General features: G+C 37.3%; 2 long non-coding RNA genes across 4 annotated transcripts in view; both read left to right on the plus strand.

Annotated features, from left to right (window-relative positions):
• The window catches only part of LOC135760321 (uncharacterized), a 61,439-nt gene that overhangs the window by 14,309 nt on the left and 33,480 nt on the right, over positions 1-13,650 (plus strand). The window contains exons 1-5 of one of the 3 annotated variants that reach the window (XR_012337000.1): positions 1,644-1,700; positions 2,916-2,947; positions 3,038-3,075; positions 3,178-3,261; positions 3,366-3,454. The exons of 1 other annotated variant lie outside the window; for it this stretch is intronic. This is a non-coding gene — a long non-coding RNA (uncharacterized lncRNA). Of the gene's footprint in view, positions 1-1,643; positions 1,701-2,915; positions 2,948-3,037; positions 3,076-3,171; positions 3,262-3,365; positions 3,455-13,650 lie in introns of those variants that run through there. One more of the 3 variants, XR_010537384.2, reaches the window with a different exon arrangement.
• LOC135760325 (uncharacterized) lies at positions 4,823-9,011 on the plus strand. The gene is made up of 3 exons (XR_010537391.2): positions 4,823-5,013; positions 5,095-5,216; positions 8,914-9,011. It is a non-coding gene; the product is annotated as an uncharacterized lncRNA (long non-coding RNA).

Raw genomic sequence — 13,650 nt, forward strand, 5'->3', positions numbered from 1 at the left:
AAAATGTCTGCAGATAAGATAATATATTGTGCAATGCAAATTTAATTTTGAAAAATACAGTACATTAAATCAAATATTCAGAGAAAATGCAACATTCTTAAAGATTAAAGATAAATGTGACCATGCCTGTGAAAACCCAGCTGAAGTATTTCTTTGTGATTTACTGTTTTCCACATAAAATCATCCTATATAATGTAAAGAACATTTGTGAAAATATAAACTTGATATCTTTAATGTTGACTGAGTAATGTCATGTCAGCGATTGAAATCATAGTGAAATTAATGCTTGAAATTAAACTGTGATGCTTTTTATCTCACAATAAGATTTTAAGCTTTAGTCTGATTTTCAGAGACAGTCTTAGTGACATACTGTATACTTGAGTTGTTACACACACGAAATTGTAACATTTAAAAATGGCGAACAACAACAATGCATCTTTTCTATGTACATTATGCCTGAAATAAGACTGGGTCAACAATGCTTGACCAAAGCGGCGTGGTGAGCTTGAACCTGCTTACATCACGAGGCATTTTTTGGACCCAACATTCAATAGGAAAATTCAACTGCAGTAGCCACCGTTCAACCTGAAGAGGGCAGCACTCAGACAATTTTACACCATATATTGTAGTATTGAAACACTTTATATCCAAATGTCAAAAAACTTACTAAAATCAATGAACAGCACTAATAAAACCCCATTCTTACAGATCACTAACTAAAAAAAAGTTGGTTTATGGTTTATTACTCTTTAAGAAAACAGCTATACTGTTATTAAATGATTCTTCAGACTGTTTTTTAATCAACGGGGCTCTAAAATGAAATGAATGACAACTTTAGCAGATTACGACATAGATTTCCATTGATTTCTTAACCCTGTTGCAAGTTGAGAAGCTTTAATATACATAATTTGACTAGTTTAGCCTTAGTTGCATTTCAGTTTTATTACAACCAACTCGATTTACGACTGCATAAAAATCATTCCTTGGCATATTGCGTTACAAAACAGTGTGTAACCGATCGCATTTCTAGTTTATGTTAATTAGCTTATACGGGCTACGTTAATTAAAACAGCTTATAAGGGCTGACTTCGCGTAAGAATCATAACATAAAACAGGGAACGTAAATCACCTTGTGTTTTTTTAAACTGAGGTGAACAGAGCGAAGACTTTACAGTGGAAAGAAAACTTCATTGTATTGCTCCAGCGTCACATTGTGTAAACTGCATTTATAGTAAGGAAGTGCACATATGCAGATATCATAGGAAATAGCAGTAAATACACGCACCTTGTTCTCTTCTGAAGTTCACGCGCACTGTGAGACCGTGGATTGAAGACGGCGCTAAAACGCAGAGTAAAGACGGGGCGGAGCTAAGAGGGCTCAGCTTAAGGGGGTTGCGTGTGCGGCACGGTCCTTGGCTGGGGCCCTCAAAAGTTCATGGGCCCTTAGAATCGTCCTAACTTTTCCCCCCTTTACGGCACCCCTGCACACAGCAATTAGGATTTAGACAAACAATCACAGATTTTATTAATTTTATTGTTTTGTCTAATAAATATAGAAACAACTTGTGTTGTAAAAGAAAAGATGACAGCATATCTCTTTATCACGTGCCAGTATAGGCCCAGACTGCGCGAGAGAACATTTGAATTATCTGGCACGAGGCCTCACACGTCACACTTCAACTGACACAACGGTCTCGATGGTAGGAATAAGCAAAAGCTCCTTTAAATTTCGTCATTTTTTATACACATCCCGTTTATTTTGTAGTTAATTGTTAGATAAGTTAGTAATTTCGTCAAGTTTTCGTTACAGGGTAAGATTTCGTTACCATATACAGTAAATATTGGTTCAAGAGGGCAGTAACTCATTCGAGGTTTGTAAATGGTGCGTGTAAATGCGTGTAAATAACTTATTCGAGGTTTGTAGCCATATTTAAGTTACTCGCTTACTTTGTTTCAGTGTTTGAGTAAATGTATAATGTTATAAAGTAATAATTAATATAAGTTACTGCGCGAGCTCATTACGGCCGTTTCTCAATCCGAAGGCTACGGTAGCATTTGTAGGCTGTATACGTCATCAAGACTGTCAGATTTAAGAATATTAACAATTATAAAGCTGACTATTATTCTTAGTTAATCATAAATTGTTGTAATATGCGTATGACTTGCGAATGTTATGCTCATTTAACTTAAATAAACGAGGCTTGATGACGTATGCAGCCTGCATATTCGACCTCCGGAGGATGCAGCCTTCCGTTTCAGAAACGGCCTACAAGTGTGAGCGAGATTCTGTCTGAATTGATTCTTTAGTAATGGCAATATTTTTTAATAAATAAATTTACTGTCGTGGTGATTAAAATCATTTTAAGGTTTAAATTAAAACGCCTAACTTACCTTTCCAGGGGTTCCTGCAGTCTTTCAGGGGTGCTGCATGCGGACATGAACAGCACACTACAGTATACCGCCACCTACTGTACTGTAGTACAATAACGTGTAGGATTGAATACTGTGCCAAACGCAGTAAAAAAAAAAAAAAATTGCCATTTAATTCATTGTAAAAACAATGGACATGCCAGTTCAAGTAACTTGTGGGCTAAATCACCAAAATAAGTTTGTAGATGTGGTTCAATTATTTTTAATAACTGTGCAGCATAATGAATCAGCCTGAATGCATGTAGCCTATGAATATATTGTTTAGACTTTATTTTTAAATCTTTATCTGGTGTATGGTTAAACCTTATGATGGTAGCAATTGAATACAAATCTTAAATTGAATCAAATCTCTTATAATAATACATAAAATCTCTGGGACGGTTGGGGGTACATCTGTGTAACATTTAAGCAGCTTAATTTTTTATATTCTTTTATATATTTTGATGTGTATATATATATTTACTTTCTTTATTTTGTTTTCTCAGCCTTTAAACATCTAAACATGTCCTCCAAAAAGGTAAGTTCAGCACCAGATCAGCTTATCTCATACTGTAATATTGATACTGGTTTGAGAAAAACTAAGATTAAACATCCTACATGTTTCCAGGAAAAAGGAAAAACATTGGAAAACAATTTTAGCCTAAGGTTTGGGAATAAAGCCAATGGTCCTCTATTAAGGCTAACTGTGTATATTGCCTTTGTGGACTGCAAGCTGAACTTACAGATTTATATGGACTTTAGTTACAGGTTTCCTGTGCTGTTTTGCTCCATTTTACTGAACAAAATAAGGCTGAGGTAGCACCATCCTTGTGGTTAGAGTGAAAGAATGTGGTAAGATTTTATCCATGTTTTATAAAATACAAATAAACATGAACAACATGGTCAGCTACATATAAAAAATAAAAATAATCAAACATGCTTGTTTTTATCTGAAGGGTATTGAGACCAAAATAAACAATGTGCCATTCTGGACAAACAGCTGTGGACAATATATGCAGTCAGAGTAGCCTATTTTCTCACACAGGTAAAGTATGCAAAGTAATACCAAACTTCTTTTTAACCTCAACAAATACTGTCAAGCCAAATATACAATGTTTGTATGAGGTACTGTGCAAAAGTCTTAGGCCAGCATGCTACCATTAAATTTGTGGTTTTTGCAATTGTGTAGTGATCATATATCATTATTTCTCAGTTTCTTTATTAGGATACAACCAGAAAATACAGGAAATGTGTATGTAGTATTAAAAACAGTATAAAAGTTTAAGCTGAAGTGTCAAGTTTTTAGGGTAAACTCACCTTCAACTTGAGCAATAGCAGGCAACTGCAGGATCTCTTAAACCTAAATAAAATTAAATCCTAATTCTAATCAATGACTTCAGTCTCCTCAAAAAAGCTCAAGATGTGTTTTGTGCCAAGAGAGGTCACACTAAATACTGACTGATGTCTGAGTCTGAAGAAGACATTTAGTTCTAAAAAATTGTTTTTTTTTTAATTTTGTGTACATCCTGTATTTTTTGTTTGTATCTTAATAAAAAAAGTGAAAAATAAATATGGATGGACATTAAAACTTTGCTAAAACAACAAAGCTGGTGATGGTGGCTTAAGACACTTGTACAGTAATGTATATTATTGACCAAGAGTTGGAATGATCAAGAAAAATGCATGTTGTCTATCCATATTTTCTTTAAATGCACATTTATTCACAGTTCAGTAGGACAGTAAATTATCTAAGGGTAAAATCATTATTGAAGGTGATTTAATTGTCACTGCATTCATTGTTACATGATTTAAAACAGTGGGAATCATTGTGTAAGTTTCTTAATAATATCAAATACTTTTTTTGTCTTGTTGTTTCTAGACCTGAAGATAAGATTTCCAGTTTAAAAGTGAAGAAAATGAATCATTATTAACAGCAATTAGGAGTATTTCTCAGCTGAAAAGCCAGGTGAAGCTATAAGGTCACTATGATTTACTTTCATATTATCATTCTTTTCAGATTTTTTTCCCTGTGGTTTTTTTTTGTTAGATGAGGAGCAACCAGTAAGAAAAAGCAAAAAGATGTTTTGATGTTGCCTGAGGCACCTTATTGTGAGTACATTTTAATTTTATTAGTCATTTAAATTGTTATACTTCTTTGGAATTAAGAAACAATATATTTAATCTCAGTCTACAGTATTTGTAGTATAATGATGATTACTTGATTTCAATTTATTAATTGTCATATGCCTTGAGTGACTTACAAATGATTAATTGTTTTTATTGTTTGTTTTTTTATCTGGAATGTGTTTACAGTTCCATTTCATGCACAATCACAAATGCAGCACATCAATCAATTTCTTCCAACCAGCGAGGTACACTATTTTGATATTTTTTTATCTTAAAATATTGATATTGATTTTCTTCCAGACAGACTTATTGTTCATTTATTTTACTGGTGTAGTTAGTAATTTTATTAATGTTTCAAAACACCTTCTTGAAAGAAATCTTGGAGTGGAGAATCATTCTGAAAGTAGACCAAATCCAGGACAACATCACAGCAGTGGTCGGAAAAATGCAGCAAGCCAAGCTGACTTTCAAAAGATGGTATGTGCCATAACACACGCAACATTACTAGTCACTGCTGACTTTTTACCCATGTTTACTATGGATTGTTTTTGTTTGTAGATTCGTTATCTGTTTCTTCAGAGGGGAGGCCGTTTGGGAGATGGGAATTAGGACGATGCTACAGTTACACAGGGCAAATTTCAGCAGCTCAGTTTCAAACTTGCAACTAACATTGAGTTATAGTGAGTGTGTGTGAATATACTCTACATATTATACTTCAATATGCATTTAACACAAAAAACTACAATAATATCAAAGATCAATATAATAAGACAACTGATATTATTTTATGTCATAGTACAGTGTGTGTGTGTGTGTGTGTGTGTGTGTGTGTGTGTGTGTGTGACCTATGCTCTTGTCACAGGTAGGGGTGGACCCAGATGTAAATAAGGTCACGCCCCTTTCTCCACCTCGAGGAGATTCCCAAAGCCACCCCAATGACCAGACACACAAGGTAAGCATAAAATTAAAATATCCTTTATTAAATTACTTATAAATATTAAATAGGGAAGGGGAAAAGGGGAACTTAAAATAATGGCCACTCTAGGCTCTCCTCCACCACCACTGTATCTTCACACGGCCCATTCTCCTCATGTTCATTCTCGTTTGCCTTTCTCTCCACAGGCGGCCACTAGAACACAAAGACACTGTTGCTGAGACTTCGAGTAACTCTCACCGGCTCTGCTGTTTACAGCTTTCTGGGTAGGTATCACGTTCACAGTTTGCTCTTCAATGATTCACTCTCGTTCTGCTCTCTCTCCACAGGTGGCCGCTAGGACACAAAGACACTGTTACTGAGACTTCAAGTATTTCTCACCGGCTCTGCTGTTTACAGCTTTCTGGGTAGGTATCACGTTCACAGTTTGCTCTTCAATGATTCACTCTCGTTCTGCTCTCTCTCCACAGGTAGCCGCTAGGACACAAAGACACTGTTACTGAGACTTCGAGTATTTCTCACCGGCTCTGCTGTTTACAGCTTTCTGGGTAGGTATCACGTTCACAGTTTGCTCTTCAATGATTCACTCTCGTTCTGCTCTCTCTCCACAGGTGGCCGCTAGGACACAAAGACACTGTTACTGAGACTTCGAGTATTTCTCACCGGCTCTGCTGTTTACAGCTTTCTGGGTAGGTATCACGTTCACAGTTTGCTCTTCAATGATTCACTCTCGTTCTGCTCTCTCTCCACAGGTGGCCGCTAGGACACAAAGACACTGTTACTGGGACTTCGAGTATTTCTCACCGGCTCTGCTGTTTACAGCTTTCTGGGTAGGTATGGTTCTCCTCCGTAGGTCAGCAGAGGGGCGAAGGTCACACACCGCCTCACCGGGTCGAGCGCTGCCCTATCTCCAATGCCCATAGGCCGATCGATCCCTAGACGGGGGCGCCCTTTTCGTAGAGACCACGGGGCGGCGGACCCTTTCGCCTCTGACTCTGCGACAAAACAGACACAGGTAAGTTTACACCACGAATGTTTCCAATGGTTTACTCACGGTCACGGACAGCTCTTAGTCTGCGTCCCTTCGTACTCCAAACAGCACACTACATATGGTAACAGTAGTTTCTGAGGTCGTTGGCCTCTCCGTCCTCTGCCCAGTGGAAGAAAATGGATGATGCGGGGCTTCGTCTACAAGACACACAGCAACCCACAGCAAATACACAGCACCACTCCAACGTGAAAAGATTTATTACAGAGTTTCACTCACCACACTATAAGTGCACCACAACAAGGGAAGCGCCCGGTGTCCTCCACTGCGCTTGGGCTACGATAAGGCGATGGGAAATACGACCACAATAAGTCTCGTGGCGGTGGCTGTTTGAATTTGTACTTCTAACGGCTCGCCCACCACACTCTTGTAGGGGTAGGGCCGCCCTCCTTCTCCTGGAGGTTTCCAATGGTTACACAAGTTAATTTTTGCCAGTTACTCCACACAAAAAGGGTATACTCACGGCGGATAGCCTTTGTTTACGTTGTACCAGAAGGTCAACTTTCTTCCTGCTTTACTCCTTCAGTATTGGTTAGAACAAAGTTCCTTCTTACCCATAGGATTTTCCTGTTTACTCCAGCAGGTCCACAATAAAGACTACAACGAGAGGGAGAGAGAGAAACACAGACAGCCACCACGTCCAAAAAATGAGCACAGCTCCGTTTCCCAGCACACACTACGCGCAGGCTTGACAGCACAATGCTCTCTTCGGGGTGCTCCTTTTCTCCACTCACGTATCGCCTTTCTTTCACCCCAGGCAGCTCCTGTCTTCTTTCCGCGCGCTTCAAGCGCAGCCCGGATCAACAGAGCCTGCGGGCTCTTCAAAAGGTACGTAGTTACCTCTTCTGCCTAAGCAGAGGAGCTCTCCCCGTGTCAATCCCCCTCTCGTGCCCGAACTTCCGAACTGTCATTTAACTGTGCTTTAAATACTCCTTCATGTACTCCAGTTGTCCAATTGCCCGGCGATCTCTTTAACTAGGCACAGCTGTGCTCAATCGGCTGATTACAGCCTTCGCGAGGCTGCCGGATGTCCGGTGTTTCCGTTCTTCGGTCTGGGCGGAAACATCCGGGCGGAACCAAAGTTTCCCGACTTTTGGTTCCGCCCAAAAGATCGTCACCTTGTGACACTCTCTCTGAGATGTGTATGTTCACTTTGTAGCTGGTCAGGGTGAAAGACCAGCTGACATACCAGTTTTGCCAGGTTGAAGGACCAGCTTAAACCAGCTAAGACAGCCAACCAACTTAGCCAAGGTGGTATATGCTGGTGGGTCAGCTGGTCTTCCCGCCTGACCAGCTAAGACCAGCTACAAAGTGGCCAAAACCTCTGTAAAACAATCCTGCTAAACCAGCCTTACCAGCTGAAACCATACTGGGAGTATTCATATTCATATCGATTTGCATTTACACATAAAATAGGTACAGTACTGTGCAAAAGTCTTAAGCCACCATCACCAGCTTTGTTGTTTTAGCAAAATTTTAATGTCCATCCATATTTATTTTTTACTCTTTTTATTAAGATACAAACAGAAAATACAGGAAATATGTACACAAAATTAAAAACAAAACAATTTCCAGAACTAAATGACGTCTTCAGGCATCAGTCAGTATTTAGTGTGACTTATCTTGGCACGAAACACATCTTGAGCTTTTTTGAGGAGACTGCAGTCATTCGATTAGAATTAGAAAGGATTTAATTTTATTTATGTGTAAGAGATCCTGCAGTTGCCTGCTATTGCTCAAGTTGAAGGTGAGTTTACCCTAAATACTTGAAACTTCAGCTTAAACTTTTATACTGTTTTTAATACTACATACACATTTCCTGTATTTTCTGGTTGTATTCTAATAAAGAGACTGAGAAATAAATATATGATCACTACACAATTGAAAAAACAACAAATCTAATGGTAGCATGCAGACTTTTGCACAGAACTGTATGTCCACATTTAGCCACCTTTACTTTGAGTGAACTGTAACAGCAACTATAATGCCATAATCATTAAATACTAAGGTAAAAGAGAGTTGTGCATGCTTTCTAGTTTTAGCACAGAATTCTGTCTCCCTTTTAAATGTTTGCTACAGATTTTTTGCAAGACATTTTAAACATATTGGGGCGGTTTCCCGGACAGGGATTAGACTAGCCCTAGACTAAAATAAATGAAAGAACTGTCCAACCTAAAAACAACTTGTACTGACATATCTTAAAATACATCAGTGCCCTTTGTTTTTTACATCAGATTGCACACAAGTAATGTTTTTAGTAAGGCATGTTTGTTAAAACTAGTTATATTTCATAATTAAACTGAGGCATAGTCCTGGTTTAAGCTCCTTGTCTGGGAAACCACCCCAATAAATAATAACTACTTAACTTTTGAATGTGTTCGTTTCGTTGTTTTAGGTTAGAAGACCACGGAAATATTTGACATCGGAGTCCAGCAGACAGCCAGAGACACGCACACACACGCAGCTGAAGCGCGTTTGACTGACGCGTACGGGCGCTCGCGCACGCTCACACAAACACGGAGCACAGGATAATTACAACTGTTTAATTAAAATAAAAGAACTTTGTGGTATACAATGTTTAGCGTGTCTGATTTTATTGGTTAGCAAGGAAATAAAACGACGTGCTGAGGACTTTAGGCGAACGTCCCCTAAAAGTCCCAAAAGTCCGCTGACCGTCCTGCGAACGTCCTTGCAAAAGTCCGGAGGACGTCCTCGCGGAAGTCCGCTCGACGTAACGGGAACCATACACGATGACGTTCGGGGGACGTTCGCCTAAAGTGCTTAGCATGTTATTTAGCTTACAAAAAAGGTCCCCATGACGTCCCCTAAAAGTCATTAAAGTCCCCAAAACGTCATTTTGAACGTCCGGAAGACGTTTTTGCGGACGTTTGCAGGACGTCAAAAGAACCCTACACGATAACGTCCGGGGGACGTTCGCAGATTCCATTTAGGGGACGTCCTGGGGACCTTTTTTTGTTAGCTGGGTGAAGCGGTTTTATCCTTAAAACATCAGTGTCTCTTCAACGAACATTTGCCGAGCATCAGCGAGCCAGCTGGATGGAGTGGAGCTGCTAAGGTGACGCAGCTAAAATAAAGCAAGCGGGTGCAACGAGAATATTGGATGTAACTTGCCGTAATTAACAAAAACATGAGCCTTATTTGAAAGCACTAATTGAACTATTTGACCATATGCATTTGATATACATACCGTGACCGGAATGCACTTACAAATCGCGCTGTTATTAGAAACATTTAACTGTTTCCAGACTGAGCATGGAGACAAACAAGCACAAGCCGTTTATAGAAGCAGCTGTCAGCGTGTACGGAATGAAGTCAAAACGGTCTCGGTTTTTAGACCGGCAGTCTGCCTGTGCCATTCCACCCTAATCCGGACTGCAAATTACATGTTAATATTATATCCACCATTTACAATCCTTCCTTTAAGGTCTGTTCTGCTTTTAACAGCTCAAAGCTATTACTCTCTGTAGCTTTCGAGTCCGTTGTAGGCTACAGGTAAATTTTGCAGTTGTTTTAGTTAACTTTGCAGAGCATTTTATTGTCGGAAATGGTCCTGGGCTGGGTTTTCCTATAACGATTGAATTTAGCACTCAAGAGCGCTTTCTACAAGGTAAAACGATCGCTCGCAGCTGGGTTTTAAGTGCTACTAACGAGTCGCTATCCGTTTGTCAAGTGCTGAAATGTCACTTACTGAATGACTCGTAATTGTAGCAGAAGCTTGTTTAGGCTAATGATCTTCAGCCGATGTGCACTAATATTTTTTAAAATATTATTAATTATTTTTCAATGACTTATTAAATGTTTTAATAATTTGTGCATCATGAAATATTCTTTTTTCATATTTAGTTAGGACTCGTCCCACTGCGCAATGCCTTCTGCATTTTATAATATAGTTTAGATTTTTCTTTTTATTTGTTGTTTATTATCTATGTTTATTTACTATTAAGGATTATTGCATTGTACCGTAAATATTTATTTGGTTTCTTTAATCAGATGCCATACCCTTCAAAAAAATATTTTTTTACTGTAGCCTAGATGAATTATAGCAGCAATTGGTAGGAACCATTTATCAATTTGCTAGTACCAACTTTTACCAAAATTGTACCAAATACGTTTTCCTTCTTAATTAATTTATGTTTAGTCATTTAAATTTAATTTCTCGTTTGAATTTTAAATATATTATATTAAAGTCATTTAAACAAATAAACAAAGAAAAAAACCCCCAATAAATAAATATAGCCTACATTTAAAACATTACATTATCGTTATTGCAGGAGTGCAATTTGCTGGTTGTCCTGCAGGTGACCTTGTAACACTGCTGTCTTACGATGCACTTATAAATTAACGATTACTCCAGAGCACTCGTAGATCTACGATGATTTTCGAGTGCTACTTAAGCTACAAAGCTTTTGGGAAACGGCCCATAATTCTAAGATGAATTTTAAGATTGTTTTTACGATCTACTTAGCAATGCTTTTGGGAAACCCGGCCCTGCTCGTTTGGAATTTGCCTGGCGCACAGCTCTAGTCAGAAAGATTAAAAGGCGGGCTTTGTTTAAAAAAAATGTAATGCATTTCTTTATATTACAATAATGAACAAGTCACCCATTTATCAAGTATCGATTCATTATTTTCACTTAATCCTTTTTGATTTTTACAAAAAGTAGAATAGGCACGCATATTCTGCATTTAGCCAAAATTATGACTGTGGCATGAAGAAACTTTCCTATTTTAGTGAAAAGTTATTTTGCTATTATTACGTAGCATATATTGATGATTTTTAATAACAAATATGACCGTTTTAAACAAACTAAGTACACTGATAAAAATAATATGAAAAAAATATACGCTGGATTTACTAAAAAAAATAAGTGCATCATTTTTACATTCACTTTTTTAAAGTAAGTTTAACATTGAATTTAAGCCTTTTCAATTTAAGCAATTGCAATGTTTAAGTAAGTTTTACATGGAGAAGCAATTAGGCCTACTAAAAATTCCATGTAAAATTTACTTTAAAAAGTGGGATGCAAAAATGATGCACTATATTTTTAAGTTAATACAGCCTATTATTTTTTTTATAATTATTTAATTTCCTTCTCACAAATTTTACATGATAAAATTAAGGAATTAACTAAATAATGTGTTAATCTAGAATTACTCACATTTTTGCATTATTTGTACTCAAAAATAGTTTTTGTTTTAACCTATTTTTTTATATAATTGACTAATTTTATTTAGTTAAATTTACTAAGGCCACAAAACATTTTTTACAGTGTAAAATAAGAAAAACGAAGTAGGTAAAACCGCATACCCAGCTAGACACTCAAATCGAGCTAGGGACTCAAATCGAGTCAAAACAGTCTTGGCTTTTAGACCCGCAGTCTGCAATCCACCCTAACCCGGACTGCGGGTGACATGTTAAAATTATTCCACCCGTCACATCAAATTAGTAATGGTTCAAGCATATGTGCCGAACCCCCCCCCCCCCTTCATTGTCCCCCAACCCTACCACCAGTGAATAAATAAATACATTAAATAAAAACAAGCACTCTAAACAAAAAGCACACAGAATTCTTTTTTTGGTTTTTAACTGAATTCTAAACACTAAAGTTAATTCCTTAAAGTTAATTAAGGGTTAATCCCTAGTCCTCCCCTCGCGAGTTGTTTTTTGTTCAGGGCCTAAATGTGCATTGAAATATAGTTGAATGTATTTCATAAAATTAAAGGAGCGGTGAATCAAATACTCAATTTTAACTTGATAATTTATTATATAAGAGGTCATCATACTTAAATGAACATCCTGCAAGTTTCAGAACTGAAAACGTCCGTGCTACTGAAATATAACAGTTTTTGGCACCAAGCCAGTAAAACAAGCCAGTGTGGAATTCGGTGTGGAATTCGTCAAAGTAGAATTGAAGCACCGCCCCATAGCCAAATACAAGGACCGCTTTTGTAGCCCCGCCCACAGCTTCGCGTGACACACGTGTGTCTCAACAAGTAAATATGTCTTTAAAGATTGACAAATGTAACCAAAATGACTTTTAAATAAATTTTTTCTGAGAGACTTTTATTTTGACGCGGTGATCTGTTATGATGGACTGGAAACGCATTTTCGGTTGAGGAAGAACCGCGTGGGAACAACACAGAAGCTAAATATTTTAATTCGGAGGCTTGGAACATAAAAAGCAAACTTTTTCCACGCATTTAATGTTAAGAAGTTCCAGCTCGTGTGGGGAGTGTTTGTTAACTTTGTGTACACGGATTCATTTGTAAAGAAGCCGATGCTGGATTTGCAGAGAGACTGTGATTAAAAGCACCACTTATATTGGATCTGACAACAATGACACAGCATTATACACAGTAAGACATTTTACTTTATTTAAGTTACTGCGTTTCACTATTGCTTTGTTAGAAGAGATCGCTTGATATGTCCTGTTGTAACATCCGTGTCTAAACACGTTTGTTTGACTGTTTTAATTTACTAAAAACATTAAACGATTAATAAAGGTACAACACTTAACAATACGACTGTAATTTAAAGGTAGAAATATACAAAAATAGTTGTAAGGAAGGATTTATCAGCCGCAGTTTAGATTCTGATGCCCGTTTACTGTGTTGTATATGGTAATTTAGGCGAGTTACGTTTGAAAGGTCAAACACTCAACAAAGCTTATATTTATCATATAACTGTGGTATTTAACATTACGTGAATGTAAAAGCAACTTCACAAGCACAATCGAAATATACAAAGTTATTGATAAGGATTTATTAGCCGCAGTTTAGATTCTGATGCGCACTTACTGTGTTGTATATGGTAATTTAGTCACGTCGAGTTTTGTTTCTACTTTAATATACGTATTGTCATTTATGTGTATCATATTTAGCACCCAGAATCTTTTGTGACTTTCTTTTTCTTATTTTGGTAAAAAATTAACAAGTTCTATTATTATTAGGGATGCACCGATAGGATTTTTTTGGTCCGATACCGATTTAAACAGACAACTTCTGGCCGATACCGATGCCGATACCGATATTAAATACTTGTATACAATACTATACAGTTGGTCTATTTGCTAGTTTATTTCTGCATCAAATTATTTTTACTGACATGGATT

The sequence above is a fragment of the Paramisgurnus dabryanus genome, chromosome 7 (assembly GCF_030506205.2).
Source record: "Paramisgurnus dabryanus chromosome 7, PD_genome_1.1, whole genome shotgun sequence".
NCBI lineage: Eukaryota > Metazoa > Chordata > Actinopteri > Cypriniformes > Cobitidae > Paramisgurnus > Paramisgurnus dabryanus.